Source organism: Aethalodelphis obliquidens, unplaced genomic scaffold (genome assembly GCF_003676395.1).
Source record: "Aethalodelphis obliquidens isolate GAN/ISIS:26980383/991018 unplaced genomic scaffold, ASM367639v1 scaffold14, whole genome shotgun sequence".
Classification (NCBI taxonomy): domain Eukaryota; kingdom Metazoa; phylum Chordata; class Mammalia; order Artiodactyla; family Delphinidae; genus Aethalodelphis; species Aethalodelphis obliquidens.
The window spans coordinates 12650863-12662197 of record NW_020837958.1 but is presented as its reverse complement, the minus strand read 5'-3'; the positions used below and the strand labels follow the sequence as shown (position 1 = coordinate 12662197).

The window sequence follows — 11335 nt, the reverse complement described above, 5'->3', positions numbered from 1 at the left end:
CACACACACACACACACACACACACACACACACACACACACACACACCACTCCTCCTAAGCATTTGTGGGTACAGAAGATTTTCCCCAATCAGGGTAAGCTGGAGGGGAGAGATGGAAAGGAGTTGTAACCACATACTTGTAAAGAACTTCAAATTCAACGTTACACATCCCAGCACTTTAAAGGTCCCCCAACCACCATCCCACCAGGGACCTGTCTCCACCAGTCTTCCTTACGCATTCACGTGGTCACCAGCCTCACACTTTCTCACGGGCACGCCTCTCCCTGCTCCTCTCTGAAATAAAGGAACAATTGTTCTCTTGAACTCACTCAGAACAGTTTAGCTTTGTCCTCTGTCACCTGGGTTCTTGCCAACACCCATGCCCCTGGGTTATTGCCTCCAACTCAAATACAATTCATTCCCCAAGAATTCTGGGGCCAGCTTCTAAGGCACTAAAATTCTCACCTCTGCTGTGCTTGAGTGGGGCCAGCTTCCCAGGCCTGCAGCCAGTGCAGATACACAGAAATCCATACTTAGAAGGGCCATACTTGGGGCTGAATGCTATTCAGCCTCTATCTTGAAATTCTTAATAATTTTTTATTTAATTTTGTGTTTTATAAGTGAAGGCCAATGGTTCTTCACTTCAATGAGGTTTGGAGCCTAAGTTCATGCATGGTCCCCCCCTCCAGCCACCTTCCTGCCTTCTCAGGATAGGTCCTCATCTGCCTGCTCACTGAACCCTGGTACCCAGGCCCGCCTGGCCTCCTCCTTCCCACCACTGCCCCGTGACCTTACTCCTGGGGTGTACAGGAGGCATGCACTTACACTGAGTAACTAATTGAAGGTACAAAACTTGGCACATAAAAGATGTTCTGTAAAAGTTCTTGTTTTAAGTTTCCAGGTCAAAGCCTCTTCTGGTCTGCAGGCCCATGTGTGGACCTCTCCAGGCTTCTTGGCCTTCAATTCTCCCACTTCCAAAGGGCTCCTCCATTTGTTCCTGGACCTGATAATGTGGTCCTTCCTCCTAATAATATCCAAGTACCGTTGTCTTCTATCAGTTGAGTGTCACTTAGTCCAGAGGCGCTCACTTGAGTCAGAGATGTCTATTATTTTCCATTATTCTCCTATTAAGGTATTCTAGACAGAGCTCCATCTTCTTCCTCATAATCCAGCTCTTCCTTTTGTCATTTGGCCCTAGGCCTTCATTCCTGACAGCCTCTGAGGTGTATCTATAAGGTTTTTCAACTGTGACTCCAGGGGTGGAGCTTGCCAGACTATTCTTCATGCCCTGCACCTCTCCTGCCTTCTTCTCCCCCATCCATAAAGCTGCAGCCATGTCCCTCCCCTCCCATCCTCAGTTCAGCCCTTCTTTCTAGGAGTTGGGCCCACAGTTAGTGGTCTGCGCTAATGAGGGACCCTCCACTTCACCCCCCTTGTACAAGATCCTGGTTTGTTTGACCCCTGAGCCCATGTTCTTGGAAGCATTTCCTCATACCCTATCTCCCACCCCGGTAAGGCTATCCTGGCAGACAATCTTCCATTGGTCCAGAGTCATCTAGGTCAGGGGTCCCCAACCCCCGGGCGCGTCCGCAGCCTGTTAGGAACTGGGCCTCACAGCAGGAGGTGAGTTGGTGGGTGCGCTAGTGAGGGAAGCTTCATCTGCCACTCCCCATTGCTCCCCATCGCTTGCATTACTGCCTGAATCATCCTCCCCGCACCCCCGTCTGTGGAGAAATTGTCTTCCACAAAACCAGTCCCTGGTGCCAAAAAGGTTGGGGACTGCTGGTCTAGGTCACCTGAACTTTCCTGGATGGCTTTGGGTGAGGAGAGTGACATCTCTGCACCGTTTTCCCTCTACCCCATCTACCTCTTTTTCTCAAATTGTCAGGAGACCAAAGCCTAAGAATTTGCTCAGGGGCGACAGAGAAGCGGTCTTGACCTTCCTCCCACAGGCTTTCCTCACAGCACTGAGTGAGGTGCTTTTGAATCAGATGGGGCAAGTGACATGGAGCCAAGTTAATGACTAGACAATACCCTTGACTCTCAGGAATCCCAATTCTCCAGTTGTTTTATAAGTGCTAATAGTTTTCTCTGTTGAGTTTGTCATCTTTTCCAATACAGGGGAAGACTGTATCTATAATACCTTTCCCACAGGTGCCTAGAACAGGGTGGATTATCAGACATGGACAGCCGACATATAGGTCTGTGTATGGCCATCATCACCCATCCTTTTCTTCTGGTAACTACAGTGGTGAGGTCTTTTAATTGTGCCCATCTTCCATTTCTTGTGATTCATGGGGGCTGCCTGCCTGGCTGCTGGTCTAGGCATGTGGCCTAAGCCAGACTAATCAAATAACCCATCCCCCTGGCCATGGTAATTTGCCAAGTGAGAGGGGCATGTGATCCACACAGACCAATCAGGGGCCTTCCCTGGGATTTTATATATGGGCTCCAGGAGAGAGCTCTTTTCTTCTGCTGGAGTTTCCAACTAGAGTGATGCAAGTCCAGAGATTACATAATTTGGGAGCAGACCTCTCTCCTTTTCTTCCCTTTTGTCACTGGAATGTATGAATACATTAAGGTAAGCAGAGTTTGGAGATGGGAGGAAGAAAAGTTGGCAAAAAGGATTAGAGAGAAATGGAGAGAGAACAGTGGAAGAAAGAGGGAGGCCCTCCAAAGTCCAGCACATGCTGTAACCAGTTCCTGCTACCTCCTCTAATCAAGCCTCAGCTACTCTGTCTCTGCCTCTCTTTGTCCCTTTATCTCCAGGCTTTGACACCAAATTCTCCCAGTGAAACAATCTGGCTAGTCATCCTTGACCTTGCTGGGCCTGAGACCACCTCATAGGTTGATGCTTAGAGTATGGATGTCTGTCCATAGGCGAGGTGACCAATACCCCTATGAAAGGGAGATGGGAGTCACAAGGTGCCACAGAGGCAGCTTAGAGGAAGGAACTCCCAGAAGGTAGAGGTACAGCACACCTTCTGGAACTGTGTCTATCCAGTGCCACCAGCCATCCCCAAACTGGATTCTTTAGTATTGAATATGTATTGATTAATGGATGGAAAATACTGAGTTGATTGCCAGTAACTAACTCATACAGAGTTCCTCCAAATTAAAGGGAGCTAGATGTGAGAGGCAAAAAGCAATTTCCTCAAAAAATTCAATTTGTTTTGTTCTCTGTGTCTGATTTCCTTTGGGTTGGCTCTGATTTCCGTATGACCTCCAAGACCCCCAGACTCAGCTCACATCTGGAGCCGTGTCTCCAGCCCAGGCCCAGGCCCTGCCAAGCATGGAGAGGCTGGCTCCGCAGTGAGGTCTCCCTGGGACACATTAACCACTGCCGGGGTGTGAAGGGTGATCAGCGGTTAGATTAATTCCTCATAAAATGTCACTTAGGCCAGAGCAGCTAAATACGTGGTCTTAAGAACTATACAGAGCTTCTCTTTTGGCTCCAACAAAGAAGAGAAAGGCAGGGCTACAGAGGTATAATTGTGCAGGGACCTGCAAGGCTGCTGCTGGGCTGACTGCCAAGTTACTTGAGGGCAACACCATTGCAATGAGAGGGTTGAGGTTTTCCTGTCCCCCACTTGTCCTTCCCTCCACTCACTAACCCTGCAGTTTCCTTCAGCTGAAGTGGATATCAGTGGAAATCGAGAGGTTCCCTCCCACCTTTTCTGGGGACAAAACCCAGCCTCCAATCTCTGTAGACTTTAGTGAAAGACGCCAGAGTGTAGACGCCATGTGGAGTGTAGACAAAGGTGGAATGTGGTGGAAATGCTTTGTCAGAGGTACTGCAATGATAACACAGGTTTTTATTTCATCACTGAAAGAAGCATGATATTCACTGCTCTCCCTTAGATGGCCTCTGCTCTATCTTTGCTGGTTTTCTCAATATTCTTTAAACGCAGCTTACATGTCCCCGTGAACCTTTGCACTGGCTGTTTCCTCTGCCTAGAATACTTTTCCCTTAGATAACTGCATGGCTTGCTTGCTCCCTCACTTCCTTTGGGTCTTTACGCAAATGTCACCTTCTCCGTGAGACTCTCCCTGGTCACTGTATCTGAAGTTTCAGCCACTCCAAACTGTTGCTATTCTCTTTCCCTGTTTCATTTTTTTCCTCCTTATCCCTGATTATTATTTACACTTGATATACTTTACTATTTAACTTGTTTATCTGTTTCCCTTACAGAATATAAGCTTTGCAAGGTCAGGGATTTTTTCTATTTCATTCATTGCTGTATCCCCACGAATCATGCCCCTCTTGTAAGATCCTGGCTGTACAGTGCCTGGCACACAGTAGGTGCTCAAAACATATTTGTTGAATTAGTTCAGCCATTGGAATGAGCCCATATTTGGAATCAGACCTGGGTTTGGATGTGTGTTCAGCTGGTTAGAAACATTACTTCTCTCTGAGTCTCAATTTCCTTATCTGTAACTTAGGTATAATACCTATTATATCTAGGGTTCCTGGGAAGGGTCATGAGATAATGCATGTAAGGGACTGAGCACAGTGTCTGGCTTGGAGTAGGAAGAACATAACTAGCAGTTATCTTGCTATTGTAAGAACATAAGTGTTTGTTACTACCCAGAAGCTTGAGAACAGGTCAACAGAAACAGAAAGAAAAATGAAAACCTTCAAATCTGCCTGGATTGGGGATAAGGGGCAAAACAAACCTCGTGTGCAAAGACACATGGGTATGTAAGGCTGTGTGTGTGCATGTGTGTTTGTGTGTATGCACGCACACGCATGCATCCCATTCATATAAAAGTTGGGGCTCATGGATTTTAATCCCCATCACAGTTATTCAAAGCTCTATCTTCGGACTTCTGTATGCGCACAAGTATTGTAAACACCACACGCATACACACAGATGCCCAAGCATACTCGGTCATGCACAGGTGATCCCTCAACCTCCCCCCCACCCCCAAGGGAGAGGCTCTGTAACAGGGCAGCTACTTTACTGTTCGTGGCTTGGAGGACTTGAGAGAGAAATTGCACCATTACAGCCGTGACTGCAACCAAGTTCCTTCCTAGATGCTGTCCCCAGCCCAAGCATGACTCTCTGTCCCACCTCCCTGACCCTCTTGACAACATCATACTGAGCCTTCTGAGTCTTCTTGAAGGGACTCACTCCTTCAAGACACAGAACCCCTCTATTGGTCTGACTGCAAAGGGGAGCGAGGGCCCTGCGTGAACATATGCCTGTCTCAGCCTCAGGCATCATGGAGAGAAGACACATATTGAGCAGGACAGTCATCTTGGAGCCGGAGTTTAAAAGATGAAGACTTTCTGAAGGACCTCCCTACCACGGCAAGGCACCCCGAGGTCCAGACCAGGGGGCGACTTCTGGGGCAAGGCAGCACCTGATGAGAACGGCTGATGTGGTCGTACACGCCCCAGCCTCTCCACCCCACCCCATCCTGACCCCCCTGCCACAGTGAAAATAGAATCCTGGGAAGAGCACTGGCTTCAGAATCAGGTAGTTTGGGGACTGGAATCTTAGCTCCAAAACTTGACAGCTAGGGAACTTCAGCAAATTCCTTAGCCTTTCTGAACCACAGTTTCATCATCTGTCAAATTATCCAGACAATAACTCCCTTGTAGAATTGTTGGGAGGATTTAAGTCATGTGTTGCTGCTCAGGTTGTGCACTACACAAGTCCAGGGGGCCACCATAAGGCCACAAAGTCAGCCACATCCCTTGGATTGTGCAGGTAGGAAATACTGTGTTAGGAGCCTCTGACACAAAGCCTGGCACCTAGTAAGTGCTGAATCATGGTGGCCAAAAAGTCAGGCTTATTAATCATACTTTCAATTCACAAAGGGAAAACCACCTAGCCTTCAGCAGGCATAATAGTTTCAGAGTAGAAAGTTGTAGCCATGGTAATATATGAGGCAACTTCAGAGGTGACAGGGATATGATGTCCTCAGGGAATGTATTTTCATTGTTTTTTAGAGCCCAGAGCTCCAGAAGTTGGTCATGCTTACTGGACATTTTCTTGTGAGTAATCAGAAAGCTTGTAGTGCTCGGACGTATGTGCTCTTGAAGCCATTTTGTCTTAATGAGGTGAGGTTTGATTTAAGTGGAGAGTAATTGTCTTTCCCTATTAAAATAATGTTTTTTCCTTAAATGAAAACATAATGCACAGGAGGAGTCCCAGTGAGATAGCCAGGTCTTACCAAATCTGCCTATAGTGAAGTCCAGCAGCCGGCAAGTCACACTGACAAGCAGAGAACTTCTAATCAGCAGTTCCGAGCCTCTGTCCTAGATGTCCATCAGATATTAAGGGACAGATTTCTGGAAGACAGAGACTAAAACAACAATCGAAAAGAAAAGAAAAGAAAGGAAGGGAGGAAGACAGGGGTGGTGGAGGGGAGAGAGAGGACGGGAGGAAGGAAGGTCGGAAGGAAGGAAAGAAAGAAGGGAAGAAAATGGAAGAAAGGGAAGGAGGAAGGAAGGAAAATTAACTCAATTAATTCAAAGCTAGAGGCAAAATAACACTTCCCCCAAACTTGTAATTAGTAGCCATAATGAGAAGATTTTACAACTATAAAACAAGGACAAAGGCTCATAAAAAGAGAAGACGAACAAGAAAAAAACACCTGGAAATTAAAAATGTGAGAGCAGAAATTAAAATGCACTTGATAAATGAGGTGATACAGTCGAGGACATACCCTAGAAATTCAAACACAAGAACAGAGTTGGAAAATGAAAGAGAATGATATGGTCTGTCTGATGGTCCAAGTCCAAATAATCAAGAGAGAAAATGGAGGGGAGGAACAAGCAATAGAACATTTCCTAGGACTGAAATAAGTAAGCTTCCAGATTGAAGAGGTCTTCAAAGAACCTAGCATAAAGGAGGAATTCTCACATCAAAGCCTGGCAATCCAAAATTTCGTATCACCAGAAATAAAGAAGATCGCAAAAGCTGTTAAGGAGAAATAGAGATCAGAATGGCATTCAACTAGAAGACTACAAAACAGTGCTTTCAAACTTCAGAAGGAAAATGATTGCCAATTTGAATTCTGTAACCCGCCAAATTATCAATCAGGAATGAGTATAGAATAGACACATTTTCAGAAATGCAGGGTCTTAAAGATTTTACCTCTTATGTACCTTCTGAAAGAAGTTACTGAAAGATGTGCTCCATCAAAATGAGGGAGTAAACTGAGGAAGACGAGTGGAATCAGCAAGTCATCCATTGCAGCGTAAGACAGTGGAGAAAGGGAATTTTCAGGAGGATGGAAGAGAGAAGACCAGGAAACAGCTGAAGAGGAAAACCAATTCAGAACAGAGTAGGAGAAGGGCGGTGTCCAGGCAGAGGGACTCTCAGAGTAAAAAATGAAAGTAGTAGATTATCCGACATGGTTGACTGTGCGAAGAGACATTCCATAGTTGTACAGAGGTTTCACCAGAAATTTGAAGAACACCAAACAGTTTTTAAAAGCAGTTAAGTACAGTAAAAATAAAACATCATACAATAACCTCCTATAAGAATTATTAAAATTTTTTCTCCATAATATCTCTTCACATATTATAGCACTTTTCAGATAAGAATTTTCTACCTTTCATTTTATTTTTGCTTTTGAGACAACAAAATCTTACCCAGAAGCACACTAAATATATATGCCATAAGAAGTGATAGTTTGACAGTATAATTTTAGGCAGTGACACACTTGCCAATTGATTCAACAGTTTCCAGTCAGAGACTAGGGTATTGGACCAATGTGAGATACTTACTATGTTTGAATGAGCCTCAAATGCTTTGTTATGCAAGGACTGCCAAACAAGAAGGACCTTCTACAACACTTCAGTCTATTAAGGGTGCATGCTCTTTCCTTGTGTTTCCAAGCACTCTCATCTTTAGCTTTCATTTAGTCCTAGGAGCATCTTTACCGGTACTCCAACTTCAAGCGCAGCTTGAGTGAAAGATATTCATGAGCCCAAAAAGTTTGGTGAAGAAAATGGTACAGCAAGAACATACCTTCCAGAGAATGACTCTTGCCCGTCATGCGCTTAAGTCTATTCTTCTTCCTTTGGTGAGTAAAATAAGCCTTCATTACATCACATTGTATATGCATAATGTGTATACAATATATATATACACACACACACAAACTGTATTTACTGTCAAGTTATCGTGTATTATTTATTTAAACTTGTTTTTATTGTTCAATTGATTTATTTTTCTACCTGTGAAAAATGTTTGGGCACCTGGGGTTGCATTGGGATGCATCAATATTTTCCCCATTAAAATTAATGGCATTTTTTTTTCATTCATTTAACAGCTTTTCACTTATTTGTAGGGTTTTCAGGATCAAGTTAAAAATCTGTAAAAAGAATGGGTATTTAGGAAATGAAATGTAAATACACTACTTGGCTCAGCAGTGAACAATATTTACATGGTCCCAATCGTGAAAACAACAAATATGAATTTAGTAAAAGTGATGATTTAAGCCAAACGGGTGAGAGTGCTATATCAGAGCTGAATCTTCGTCTTTCTTATTAGGAAGTCAACATATGATATATAAATCTGGAAAGTCAAAAATAGCAATACTAACAAGTGATTTAGAAAAACAGAAGTGCTAGAAGCAGCATCTAAAAGGGTTAAAAGTGGTTGCCTCTGGAAATGAGGACTTGGGGAAGCTTTATCATAAGCTTCAAAGGACTGCTTGACTTTTTAAAGTAGGCAATAACTTTGATAAAAATTTAAATTATGTTTAATAAATATATAATAAATATTGGAAAAAGCTCAGAAAATACAAATATGGAAAGAGAATAAAATAAAAGCCATTCGTAACATATAAACCCAGAAAAGCCTGTCAAGAGACACTAGTTTTGAGGTTTGAATCTCTCTACATACATATAGGCACATTTTTTAAAAGTGTGAGATTGTGTCGTTAATATTGTTTTGCAACGTGCATTTTCGCACACAGTCACTGTAGGGAATTTTTCCATATCAATATTCATCTACTACATCATTTTAATGGCTGCATATTTCCCATCATATGGATATACTATAATTTATTTAATTCAACTCAACGTTAACCACTAATTATTCAACCAGCCTAATTCTTCCAGCAAAGACATGCAACTTTAACTTATTTTGGAAAGATAGCAAAAAGGAATTTTCTCTACTCTGTGTTCGATTGTTGTCTTCAATAATTTCTATTTTGCTTTACTAGCAAAGTAGTTAGAGATTTCACTTGCTCTGAGATTTCCCCTTGACTATCCACACTGTTTCTTTTGGAAATTCTCTCCCATTGAAATTGTAAATGGAGTGCACATGTGGTACACGGCTGCTCTTGCCTGTCTGTGTCCTTTTTTTGTCTTTAGATAACAGCACCTCAGTTTTCCTTGGTAGAATCCCTTCTCCTTCCTCCCACAACGCTCAGCCCACGTGGTTTGGGTGAAACTGACCCACCTTCATATCTGGAAGGTGAGTTCAGCCTAGTTCTTCTTTCTAGCCTCAGTGAATGGTTCAGGGGTGGACATGTGCACAGAACTGATTCAAGGAGAGTCAACTCCAGACTTTCATTGGAACCTTTAGGAAGGAGGAACTCTCTTTCTTCTCACTGGGATTGCTGAGCTGAGAAAAGGGCAAATCTGGAGTGGCTGGAGGCCATTGGCCATTACAAAGGGAGAGCCTGCCTCGGGATAAAGCCAAAGAGCAAGAAATATGAACCAAGAGATGCAGAAAGTCAGATTCCTGCCGACACGTTTTGTGCACCTGGATCCAGCACTGCCTGGTGTCCTTAGCCATAGTTGTATGAATTAACACATTTCCCCTTTTCCCTTAATCTTTTGAGTTGGGGTTCTGTCATCTGGGGTTCATACATCTATGTGTATAACATAGACTCAAAGTCAAATAATTTAAACAGAACAGAAAACCATAAGGTGAAAATTAAAAATTTTCCTCCTTACCCCCTCAGTTCTCAGTTTAGACTCCCCAGAGGCTGTCACTCCTTACAGTTTCTTTCACATGCTTCCAAAATGTGTCTGTCCATTTACAAATATACCAATTTTTGAAGATATACAAACAGGATTATACTATGCTGTCCTGCAATTTGTGTTTTCTACTTTGCCATGAGGTGAATGACACCTTCCCTCATCACATCCTGACATCTAGTTCATTTATCCTAAGACCTGCAAAGGATTCTATTATAGGGACAGCTCATATTCCAACCAGTCCTGTACTGATGGCCAATTAGGTTCACTTGATTTTTCACCATTAAAAAGAAGCTGTGCTGAGCATTCTTCTCATATAGTTATACGTGGCAAATGTGCTTCTGGTCCCTCGTTACCCAGACTCCTTCCAGGGGCTACATTTAGTGGGGTGTGTGTAAGTAGTTGCTAGCTGCACAGTGTAAGAATAGCTTCCAGAAATACTCCAGCTACCCACAGTGCCAACTCACAGGGGTCAAGATACAAAGGTACAGGCCATAGATCATTATTCAGTAAAAACATGTGTGAGGATAACAGGACAGAATTATGTAGGGAGTGGAAGGGAAATGGTCTGAAATGCACAGAGCCAGAAGCTAGTTTGTAGAAAATTCTTCCAGTCATCAGAGGTATGAAAGTGGTTTTGTTTCTCACCAAAATCTGTTAGAAACATACTTGATAATGCAGCATATATAGACTCCTATAAATGTACCATGTTTTTTTTTCTTTTTTGATGAGAATCATAGAGAATAGAATATATTAAAACTGCTGTCTTTGTAGGGCCCAAATGTGTACAAGTACTGCAAACAGTGAGTATGTCTGTGGGAAGCAGCATGTTTTATGCATCAAAGCTATCAATAACAATAAAAAAAACAAGTTTCAATTTACCATGCTATAGGAACAAGTGAATTATCTTCTTATTCTCTTTATTAAAAAAATTTCAAAATTGTCATCATATGAATAAGGAGTGATCAAAGAAAATGTAGCTAAAAATAAAAGGTAGGAAAGAAAGCATAGTAAGAGTGCATCATACTCAAATTAATAAAAATATGATGTTACTTTTCTGAATTTTGTGATGCTTTTGTTATTTGTCACCTTTTTAGAATGCATAATTTTTGTAAGTTTTTTCTCATTGTACATAAATATTCATTTTTGTGCCTGACTTGTAATTGTATGAGCTTCAGACTCTACAAAACTTGGATTCATCCCTGCATAGTGTCTGAACATATAGTGTCTGGAGTTAGACTGTTCAGCTTCAAATCTCAGGTGAGCCATTGTTGCAGACTGAATGTTTGTGTCCTCCAAAATTCATATGATGAAACCTAATCTCCAGTATGATAGAATTTGGAGATGAGGCCTACGAGAGGTGACTAGGTTATAAGGGTGGAG

General features: G+C 42.8%; 1 long non-coding RNA gene across 1 annotated transcript in view; it reads left to right on the top strand.

The window, feature by feature from the left end:
• Positions 1–7856: 7856 nt before the first annotated feature.
• LOC113624819 (uncharacterized) overlaps positions 7857–11335 on the top strand; it is a 40392-nt gene continuing 36913 nt past the window's right edge. The window contains exon 1 of the long non-coding RNA XR_003434465.1: positions 7857–8043. This is a non-coding gene — a long non-coding RNA (uncharacterized LOC113624819). The remainder of the gene's footprint in view (positions 8044–11335) is intronic.